The 12,189-nt window shown below is 39.3% G+C and overlaps 1 pseudogene; it reads right to left on the reverse strand.

Annotated features, from left to right (window-relative positions):
• Positions 1–279: 279 nt before the first annotated feature.
• Positions 280–1,361, reverse strand: LOC118894028 (annotated as a pseudogene).
• Positions 1,362–12,189: the final 10,828 nt, after the last annotated feature.

The following is a 12,189-nucleotide window of genomic DNA, read 5'->3' on the forward strand; positions in this document are numbered from 1 at the left end:
CTCCCACGGCCCCCTCCTTCCTCTTTCCACCCCACCTCGCAGGTGTTGGGAAGGTGCAGTCAACCAGGAACATAAATATGAATAAAAAATGAACTTGAAAATGACAGGCTATTAATTAAACAAATCTATAAAAATAGTTAGGACATAACTCTGTTCAAATAAATACGAAATAAATAGGCTCCAAGCAGCGTGATACATTGCATCAGTGGAATGTGAGGCTGGTCCCACTTTGCCCCAGTTGGGATTGGACACGAATCCCCAGGGTGTCAGAAACAGACTTCAATGCAGTCCACAGCATGCACAGTCCAGCATGCCCGAGTACTGGCCTGTCTTGCGCAGGGCCATGCGGGTCTTCAGGACCTCCATCGGGTAGCTGCTGCTCTGGGCAATGGCCCCTGCCAAGGACCCTGCCACAAGTCTCTCGTGAATCTTCAGAGTCTCTTGGTCACTCCCAACGAGACGCTTGATCTGCGTCATAGGCCATGAACTTGATGGCCGACTCGGGGGCAATTTTGAGGACGTTGATGCCGTTGCCGCGCCAGAGTGATTTGGCCCCTCCTTCTCGAATCATCTGGGTGAAGCCACCCACGATGCACATGTTGTTCCTGCGGGAGGCGTGGACCTGCATGAGCACCTTGAGTCTGTCCAGGGGGGGCGTGCAGGTTCTCGATACGGCCCCCGCCCCACCGCCGGCCACCCGGTGTCTCCACCACATCCCTGTCTGCCTCTCCTCCACCGTGAACTCATCGGGGACGGTCAGATTCTCACCCATATCAAAGATCGTGGAATGCTTCCAGTAAAGGATGATCTCAGGGACGTTTTCCACGGGATGCAGGAGGCGATAGTCTCGCCACCGTTCCAGTCGATGGTCATCGTACCATTCTTGTCCACGCTCTGAGGATTTTTTCTGCCTGCTGTTCAGATATCTTGACTCCCAGGTCCCGCAGGGAGTGCATGATCTCCTGCGCGTCGATCCGTCCATCATTCTTCTTGTCCAAACTCTTGAATACCAGCCTCAGTTTCTTCTCGTGATCTTGGAGATAATGGGCAAACTTTTCAAAGTCTAGCTGCCCATCGAGGTCTTTGTCGCCAGCTTGTACAATTTTCCGGAGCTCGCCCTCTGTGCAGTGCAGTCCCAGGAGCCGAAATCCCACGGCCAGGTCGTTGACACACAGGCGGCCTTCGCGGTTGACGTCGAGAGTCTGGAAAAGGCTCCAAAGGCGCAGCCGGTGGTCGGGGCCCCCGCAGACGGCGCCGCCGCAAGGGTCCACGGACGCCGGCGATGAGGCGGCCGACTAGGCGGTGGCTGCGGCGTCCGGCGGCGGGGAAGCCACGCAGCGGCACAACACACTGCTCACCATCGGGCGCGAGGCAGGGGCGACGGGCCGGCGGGGAGAGCGCGGAAGACACGCAGGTGTCCTCAGTCCAGTAGCGCGGAATCCAGGTGCCGGCAAGCTGGGGGATGGGCAGCTTCCGGGTTGCTCAGTCATTTAAATGTCTTATCTTTCATCTGTCTCCAATACATTCCCCTATGTAGGGTAATTAATTACACTATTTTGACCCCTCCATAACTGTGCTGTACCTATGGCAAAAACTTCATTCTAGATACCTTATTCATTAGACCTTCTATTTTGATTCTGTCCAATATTAGTTCCACTTTTTAATTAAATTTCATGCTAAATGACTCTTTATCGGTTAGTTGAGAATAACAAAAACATGATGTTTCTTACAATTTTGAAATTTAATAATTAAAACATCTGGAAATGCATTTTTTTTTGATTCAAGAGAATCTAAAACCCCATTAGGAAACTTTCTTTTGTCTGACTAATGATGTATAAGAACAGTGAGAGTCATGGGTGATGGATCCTCTTGGAAGAAATCAATTACTGTCTCATCCACTCTTTCCCTGTGGGAATAGAATGAATGTCAGTACAATTCCAGTTGGCACAAAACCTTGCAAAATGTTTCCCTTTTCTTGCTAACATTTGAAAACATTTCAAGTAAAAGAAGGCACTAAACCTGATGTTCGTGTAATTTCTTTCTCTCTTCTTGCCTTTCTTTCACTGGATCACAGAAGCAATGCAAATTTCACTGGATTAATATGATTCAGTTATTATACTCTGAAATGTTTAATTTACCCTCATTGTAAGAATTTGAGAAATATTTAAACTTTCTTTTCTTTTCTAAGCTGATTTGAAATCCAATAAGATAACTCTGAAGTAAACTTAACATTCTTAATTTGTGTGAATAATTTGTCTCTTGCTGATGGGGTTGGTGACAAAAGAGAAATGACAAACTAATGTCTCTTATTCTTTAATTATTGTATCAGCCAGCAACTGTCTTCCTCAAGCTCGGCCATAGGCTAAAGCTGTAATGTTAAAATCATAAATATCCTGTTTTTGGCACAAAAAATCCTAAAACAGTAGTGGGGAGGGGCATTAACTATTCTCTTATCCTGCACAACAATTTGGTGTAGGTCCAACTCAAGCAAGCTATCACCTACTCTCCCTGGCCAAAATTATCTGTTCACTCTGAAGAAATTATGCTCTTCAAAGACCATGAAGCTTCCCACTGAACGTCATGTGATGTTTAAAACCAGTCGCGGTGGTGGTAAAAAACTAAAAGAACTTTACATGTTAGATAGATGAATGAGTAAAGGAGATTTCTAATGCAAACAGAAATACTATGAGTAGGTAAACTGGAGACTAGCTACATTGCTAATAAAGTCATACAAACTCAATTGAAATAAATGAGACTGCTCTAGGTCACCAGTTTGCAACCTTTGGGGAATAGATCAATATTTTTAAGGCACCTTTTAAGAAACACTCATCTTAAAACATTCCTGGAGTGGAGGGGGAAACTTCCATGGTTACAAATGTTGGAGAAACTCTGCACATGATACATCTTCTTTTGCAGATTTGTAATGTATATCAAACACATTAAAACACAGTCTCCAAATGGGGTGCATCAATATCATAGGGTGCACAAGATAATTCAATAGGAGGTAGGAAGGAAACTTGAGAACATTTTTTAATATTTATTTTTATAATATTTCTATTTCATTTTATTTTTGTGTGTTTTATAATGTATATAACATTATCACAACAGTGAGTTATTCAATTTACATGTGAATACATACACTTCTATTGAGAATAATGCTCAATCGTTACTGATGTATGAAGAAAAAATTTGCACACTTCATTAATCTTAGAACTTCTGTAGTAAAACATTACTTTGAATTTATATCATATAGGCGACTTTATGTATATGTATGTATCACTGATTATGATCCAATGAAACACACTTTGTGAATCACGGTTTTAGTAGCCAGAAGCTTTATTTTTTCCAGACAGGATGCTTCCATTTACTATATCTGCTAACAGGGGAATGACAATGACCTGGATTTTAGAGTGTGTTTTGCAAATTCAATTATTCTTTGGAAGTCTTTATCAGAGAGGACATAACTAAAGGAAAAGTATCAAGAAATAGAATTTTGGGACTTCCCTGGTGGCACAGTGGTTAAGAATCCACCTGCCAATGCAGGGGACACAGGTTCGATCCCTGGTCCAGGATGATCCCACATGCCATGGAGCAATTAAGCCCATGTGCCACAACTACTGAGCCTGCGCTCTAGAGCCTGAGTGCCACAACTACTGAGCCTGTGTGCCACAACTACTGAAGCTCATGTGCCTAGAGCCTGTGCTCTGCAACAGGAGAAGCCACCACAGTGAGAAGCTCACACACCACAACGAAGAGTAACCCCCGCTCGCCACAACTAGAGAGAGCCCATGCACAGCAACGAAGACCCAATGCAGCCAAAAATAAATAAATAAATTTAAAAAAAGAAAAGAAGAAGTAGAATTTTTACCTTACTTGCAAGCTAACAAGTTAGTCTACCACATATTAATGGATGCTGTTAAAAGATATGCAATTCCTGGGTCAGAGATGAATGATGGCCTGACTGGTAGCCAGAGTTTCAGCATTTTGGGGTAGGGGCAGTTCTCTAAGATCCAGTTCCCACAGGTAGACATGAGGCAGGCTAGGTAACAGCTGCACACATCATGAGCTGCTTTCAGGAGGGGAATCCTGAGATTCGGTAGTCTGGATCTTTCATAATGGGCAAAAGCATGCTTCCACTTTGCTTTGGATAAATACAGTATCTCTGTCTTTCAAGGCTGTTCACTATCCAGACATCGTTGAAAAAATGGTCTTGAATTAAAAGCAATCAGTGCCTCTGCTTGCAAGATATGCAGAAACATGCAAAATTCACAGAGAAATGTCTCCCATTTAAGCTGTGCTAATGGATTTGGCTTTACAAAGAGTAAGCCAACATACCTGCACCTAGCCAATGATCTCTTTCAAATCCTTCCACACAGGATCATCTTCATGGATACACAACCAGTGCAAACACACAAAGCCCTACGCTCAGAAACCACACACCGAACTCTGGCTTAATGGCCTGTGATTGCATCTCATTGTTGTCTTGAAACTCTTAATAATCTTATCTTAGACCTTATGTTTGGTAAATGAAGTCCTATGAGACAATGGAGCAGTTGGCAGGCCCTTGGAGTCTTGGTTTATGCATAATCCTGTCTCTTGCCACCTCCCTGCCTCCTGGGAATGGGTTCTATGCCATCTACTGTCCCTGACACCCCATACCCTTGCCCAGCCTCCCCATCCAGGAAGGATGTTACTCTCTCCCTGGGGCAGCGACTAGGTTGTGTTAGTTGGGAGATGCCTTTGTTTGCTATTGACCTTCTCCCCACACAAACGCCTTGGACGGGTTGCGGTGGCAACCATCTCACCCTAGGCTGACAGTTACACATGCATCCAGAGGGTGGCCAGGCTGAGACTAGGTGTGGGTGGGAGAAAGCCCCTAGCCCACCCTTGATCCAGTGCATCCTGAGTACTGAGGATGCATCCGTGCATGCACAGGGGTTTAAAGACCCTGGGTACTGCCTGTTCACCATGGTTGCGGCGGCAGGCCTATGGGAAGAGGAGGTGCCTGGCTCAACTTTTCCAGATCACCACCACCCCTCCCCACCCCCCTTCAGGTTGCAATACATCAGTCTAGCAGCAGGCAGGAAAAGTTGCCCAGCACGTATGTCCTGAGCCACAAGCATTGGCCCTTAGGCACAAACAAGTGTTTGCATTGGCCTCATGAGTATACCAGTTCCCAAGGGAGCACTCCCCCTGCTGACTCCATGCCTGGCAGGGCATCTTTTCTGCCTTCCAACCTTCCTGAATCTAGTTTTCATTGTCTTTTCTAGTCATTTTGAGGCACCCTCCAGGGATTAACTCTGGAATACAAATTGTATAATTTCAGTAATTCTTTAAATGAGTTAGTGCCTTTATATTTCCAGTTAAAACTGACATTGTACAATATAAAAAGAAATGCTTAAATTAAGTGCTAGTAATTTAATATTTTAATTTTTCTTTACTTAGAGTGGCATTATATGACAAAGAAAATACATAATGGCAAGCTGAGAGAAAGACAGCAGAAGAAAGGAAACGTTTATATCGAGTACTTTTAGTGCTTTTTTTCCTGCTTTTGCAACAAAGGTTCTTGCATTTTCATTTTGCACTTGGCCACTGCAATATATGCATCAAGCTCTGCTCACTCAAGATATCCCTGCTTCACCTCACCCTTCACCTGAGAACTCACTGGATTTGAAAACTGTTAGAGGAGGTGTCCATACTCTGTATGCGTACCATACTCTCTTTCTTCCACTTTTTACAAGGGACAAGGAGTCCCTGCAATTCTATCAAGGAGGTAGTCCTGCAACTTATCCCCTTGCATCCTGCACCCTTTACTCTTGTTCTTATCAGGGACTTCCCACTTGGATTTATCCTCTCATCTGAATCATGAAATCTTCACGTTTTCCACCTCTCCTGTATGATTCACACAAACATGCACTGTTAACTTTAACATGTACATATAACATCACATACAAAACAGGAAAATCTCGTAATCCCACCACCCTCCTTTTAGCTGCCTTTTCATTTCTCTGCTCTCTTTGGCAGCAAAAATGCTCAAGAGTTGTGCACACTCACTACCTCCCTGTCTTCACTTCAGATTCACTCATCCTCCCACTCCACTCCTGCTACTGTGTGTACACCACTGAATTTGCTTATTAAATTACCAAATGATCCCTTAATGCCAAATTCAGTGCTCACTTATCTAGTCCCCATCATACTTGACTTTTCAGCAGCATTCAGCATAGTTGATGACTCCTTCCTTCCTGGAATTCTTGGTTTCTGTGACTTCTCTCCCACCTCACTATTCATCCACCTTGTTGGCTATTTATCAGTTTTCTGCTGACTCCTTCTCTACCAAAACTTTAAATGTTGAAAAGCATCCAAAACTACATGCTACATGTCTCTCTAATCTTATCTATTCTCTCTCTCACTATATATATATATATATATATATATTCTCCAGTTTGCACCTCCAGATTATATATCCAACGGCCCCATCTCAAATGTCTAACAGGCATTTCAAAGTTAATATGGGCAAAATGGAACCCTTGATTTTCCCCAGGTATGCTGTGCTCTGTCTTTCTGAACTCGGTAAATGATATCATCTAATCAGTTACTCAACCCCTTGGTTTATCTTCCCTTAAACTTTCACATGTTGTCCATCAGCTAGTACCATTTTCAAACATATAAGCCTAGTTGGAATCTATACTCTTTTCTGTCTGCTCAGATACCACCGTAACCTGAACTACCGATACCTCCTACCAGCAAGATGCTTGACTAGTCTCATTTCCATACTTTCTCACTGTAAACCTGACAATAAGCTGAGTGATTTTTAAAAATCATAAATTATATCATGTTAGTGTTTAGCTCTTAAAATGAGTACCTTGGCTTTATAAGATCATGCACTACTTGGTACCTGCCTATGTTTCCAAGCTCATCCTGTATTATTTTTCCCAGCATATTCCAGACACACTGGCCCCCTCATTCCTCTCCCAGGTCCACAGAGATCATTTTCTTGAGAGCAGACACCTTAGAGGACTGACTCATATCTTAAATAGTACTAGGAATATAGTATCCAATAGATGTTAAATAAATAAATACATTATTTATCTTTCCATTTATCCATCTTTTTCTAATATGGATTTATGAAGTACCCCCTATGCTATTATTTGAGGATAAATTTAATGCTTTCATTTTTAGAAAATACCACAAAAATCTCTATGAAACACATACTTTCATATATAATAGTTTCTGTTTTTAAAGTTGCTCATTTCATTCCCTTAAACAGAAACACTTATTTGTTACTTTAATGTTGTGGTTTGGTTGTTTCCTTTACACTATTAGTGTAATTGATTGGTAGAATCATGGTTGTGGGAAACCATATAGCTTAATGGAATTCTCAAGGACCAGGAATTAAAATCCATCCTGACTTTATGCCTTTATTATTCTTCACCCTGTGCACATCCTTATCTAGAGAATGGTATTAGTATAATATCTATATCAGGATGAGCAGCTTTATGAAGCAGGGTATTATGTAACTCTATCCTACTTCTGGTAAAATGAGGGTGAATAGCAAATATGAATAAGCTGGAAGCCCCAGAGCACTCACATTTTCATCTGATCTTTTACATTTTGGAGATTCTGACATTAAAACATTTTCTCTGTGTAAATGTGTATGCTCTCTAGAGGACCATTCAGTTACATTAATAAGATTATCAAATGGTCTATTGATTGTCTATTGATTAGGACCACCAAATGAATGGGTAGAGGGCAGTAGAGTTTTGGGATACTACTGACTGAGCTAAGTTATGCTCGAGAGTGGGGCACAAGAGGCAGGACTCTTTTTCTTTTTTTCTGCCAAGACTAAATGCACTCCTCTTCAAGCCTGTTTCCTCTGGGAAGCCTCTCATGCAGCTCAAGCCTCAAATTCTCTTATCACAGGGCTTATTGTGCTGCACCAGCTTTTCATTCCTCAATATCCTCCATTAAGTTATAAACTCTGTGAGGACAAGAACTGTAAATGCCCTGACTATGGCTATTTCCCTATTGAATTGAAAGAATGAGTGAATGGACAGATGGAATTGAATAATAAATGAATGGAGTGTTAAGGCAATAGTTCATGATCACCTGAAAGAACAGTGTGAAGGTATACAGGAGCCTATGAGAGATCTTCTTTCATGTTTGACCTCTCTTATTTGAATCAGGTAAAGGGAATTAAAAAAAAACCTGGAATGGTATTTGTTGATTATTTACACCCTGTGTGAGGCTGTTTGCTGGCTTTGACAGTAATAAAAAAAGAGAGAGAAAAAGGAAAAAAGAAACCTCATGATGCAATTCAATTCTGACTCTATTTCTTACTGTAGGTTTATTGGTTATGGTTTATAAAATTAAGAAAATAATACCTGTCTTGAAAATAATACCTGTCTTGAAAAATACCTAGGTATGGTATTAGTAAAATTAGCAAAATATTAGCCACTATATTAATGGTAGATATTATCATTATTTGCTTGTACTCCTTGGATGGCAATTTGTAAAATTTTACAATATTAAATATTGAGACTTTTTTTCATCCTTTTTCCAGGACTTAATTCATGCATAAGATAAAACAATGATTTTTAGAACAATATATAGAATAAAGTAATGATCTTTAGAATACTTCCAATAAATTATTAATTACCAATCATTTGCATATTCAAATACACAAATGCATATTTTGTAGGGGAGTTATTTCTTTTTTTATATCAGACTTCTAAGTTTAAGTTCCAAGGACCTGAAGTTAGAATTTTTAGTTTCGAAAGTAGTTGATATCTCACCTTTGAAAACAGAATAAAGTTGGTGTTTCTCCTTCTAAAAATCACAAAGGTGTTTAAGCAATTTACTGTTCTAGACAATGGCTCATTTTAACACCTGCCTGCCTCTTGACTATATCCTTGTAATAAATATTATCTACCATACTGATTACATATCTCTTTCTAATCTCATCTCATTTCTTCCATCTCCTCAATTTGAAGACAGAGATTATGCTACATGAGGTAATCTGTTTTGAAAAAAAATAAAAAGCCCTTGCACTCAACCCATATACATACCATTTTCCCCCTGGAATTAGGTCTTCCATACTTACTTGAAATAATCATATATATTAGTATAAACAGTAGATTTTAAAAGAGAGTAGGCTGTTGTTTTGTGGATGGTTAAAGGGTATTGTGATTTTTAAAAATGGCTTTTCAGAGGTGAATCACTGGTTTAAACATAGGTAAGGTAGAAATAAACAGAAGTTATTACCCTCTGAAAGTTCACTGGTGATTTTGGTTCAGTTTATAGTTTTCCCATGGACTGGTGCCCAGCCTCAACTCTTACACGTACTTCAGCACTGCTGATGGGAGCTTCCCCTGAGAGGGGATGTGTGATTTGTCCCTGGGGTCTGGTACTAGAGAGCCATCCTAACTTAGGGATGAAATGCAACTGAAAACTTTTCTTGTAACTTTTGGTAATTCCATAATACCTAACCTTCTCAATTCAATCCAGTTAGATGAAATGGATACTTCTGTACCAATAACATGCAAACTACAAAGAGATTAGTAAATGTTAAGAAGTACTATTCAGAGGACATTGACAATCAGACTCACCTCAGTTTTTTGGTTTTGTTTTTAGGATGCTATAATTTTCAACTGATAGTGGTTTATATGTATATACACAAAACCACCTCTACCCCGATTTCTCTATGCACGGGGTAGGTTGAGCTACTGTCAAATTTAATCAGGCAGAATTGACTTTTACTTGGACACTGGTATGTTAATGAAGGTTCTTAAAATCTGTCAGGGTAAGTATTTCTTTGGCAAACCGTACCAAATTGTATTGATATTTATCAAATTTGAACGAAGATATTTGTTCAATAAAAGCACAATGCAGGGGAAATTAGAAGTCAAACATAACTGAAAGAGTTAACATCTTTATTTAAGAATGGGTATTGTTGTTACTAAATGTTCTCTGTGTGAGTTTAATTTACCAGGAATACCTGACACCACCCTCACCTTCCCACCCCTTTTCCCCCTTTAAATAGTTGGTAATCATTTGTCAGATCTGTGTTCCAGCCCCTCCATGCTTCAGGGGCTGGATTCATGACTCGGCCCTGTGTGTGTGTGTGTGTGTGTGTGTGTGCGCGCGTGTGTGTGTGCGTGCGTGTGTGTGTGTGTGTGTTTATATATGTGGGTATGTGCTTCGATTTTTCTTGATCTTATTGGCTGTGTTGATAATGGCTTCTTGCAATGTCTTTGTTCAGATTGTGTATGTATTGGAGTCCCGCAGGCACCCTCAACAATGTCTCAGAGTCAAACTGTAATCACTCCTGAGCTTGCTGACCTAATTACAAATCTTTACAAATATCTTTGCTTATCTGTTTGGTCATTTGCTTTGTTCTGCTGCATTTTTCTCTTCCTCGTACTCCCCTAATTTTTCTCCAGTGTTCATACCCGTTATTTGGGCTGAAAAATCTTTATGCTTGAGGTTTGTTCTTTCCCACTCTCTGAATGAGGTGAGGATATTTATCCCAAATTTGAGGTAGGAAATGTTTGACTTTAGGCAGTATTACTAGGAACAGTTATTGTTATAAAGCAAAAGAGAAACTGTTTTCTGAACATTTTCTTGCCCTCTGTCTTGTTCTTGCTCCTTCATTTAAAAAGCAGTATATATTAATTGCAGAAAATATTGAACATAAAAAGTATAAAAGAGAAAGTGAAAATCACTCATATACTCAAATCCTTGAAAGAACCCTATTAACTATATGCTATACTGCCTTCTGATCTTTTCCCAGTAAATATGAGTGCTGGTTTGTATATATTTTAAAAAATTTAAATAAAATGCATTTGTATATAAATGTACTTATGTATACATACACATATACTTGTATCCTGGGATCATAGTGTATATAAAATATTTTTAGCTTATTTCTTCTCTATTATATTCTGAATAATTCCCATGTCATTAAGCCTTCTATAGAAACTTTATTTTTAAAACTTCTTTACTATAAAATGAAACATATAGTCGTAGAAGCATGGTAACTATGGTCGAACTTAAAGAAAGAAACTCAGCAGTCATACCACCCAGAGATGTCTTTCACTGTTAATATTTTCTTCTATTTCCTTCTAGACTTTTACATACATATACAGAATGTTTTAAAAATAAACACTAGTATTATATGGTACAACCCATTTTGTAACCATCTTTTAAATTTATTTTGAATATTTTTCTGTCATAATTTTTAATGTAAACATCATTTAAAATAACTGCATAATAATCTAATTCTTCATGTTTAAACTGTTTTGCCAGCTAAGTCAAGGCAACAGTGATTAAATCTTCTATTCACCCACTGGCAAAGATATCATCTTGTAAATCTTAACTATTTGCTGGCCATTGTGAATTTTGTAAGGTCCAGAAGAAAAAGGAGAAAAAAAATTAGAATAGATCTTTGAATATTTCCCCCTTCTCTCTTTGGAGTTGAGTGTTATAAAATCTTATTGTCATTATTTGTATTACAATATTTATTCAGCCATAAGAGTATTAAATCAATTAGGGATTAGCTGGTGATATCTATTCTGTGTTATAATCTTATTCCTTTCCCTATCAAAAAAAAGTCCTTTTTACAGAGATTTAGAGACAATAATATAAACAACATTAGAGTCGATTGACAAATTGTTAACAAGATATAATGTGGATTATGTGTTTGGAAGAAAAAGAGCTGATCATGAAACCATAAGTCCTTATTTGAACTTTAAGTTCAAGTGTTTCAAATGGAATTAACCTATTCATGCAATAGGGAAGTAGTAGAGAAGAGTAGCCCATAGGGATGAGGCTGAGCGTGGGAAAAAACACAAGGGTGGTGCAGTATCCTAGGAATGTAAAGATGGGACATTGTTACCACCTGTAAGAGATGACCCTTGAAAGGAATTGAAGGAGGGCCAGATCCAGGTTTCATGAAGATTGAATCTCATATCATTTTGCTTGTCCTCCTTGAGAAAAAAGATTACAAAATTATGACTATAAATTTGGGTGGGAAGGTGAAGGGAGTATTTAGAATGAGAAATCATAACAAGTTACAAATTATAAAATGCTAAAATATACCACAATGATCACAAAATCCAGAATAATACCTTAATATATTCATTAATGAAATTTCTGACAGACATTTATAATCATTTTTCCTACATTTCCGGC

Source organism: Balaenoptera musculus, chromosome 4, assembly GCF_009873245.2.
Source record: "Balaenoptera musculus isolate JJ_BM4_2016_0621 chromosome 4, mBalMus1.pri.v3, whole genome shotgun sequence".
Lineage (NCBI taxonomy): Eukaryota > Metazoa > Chordata > Mammalia > Artiodactyla > Balaenopteridae > Balaenoptera > Balaenoptera musculus.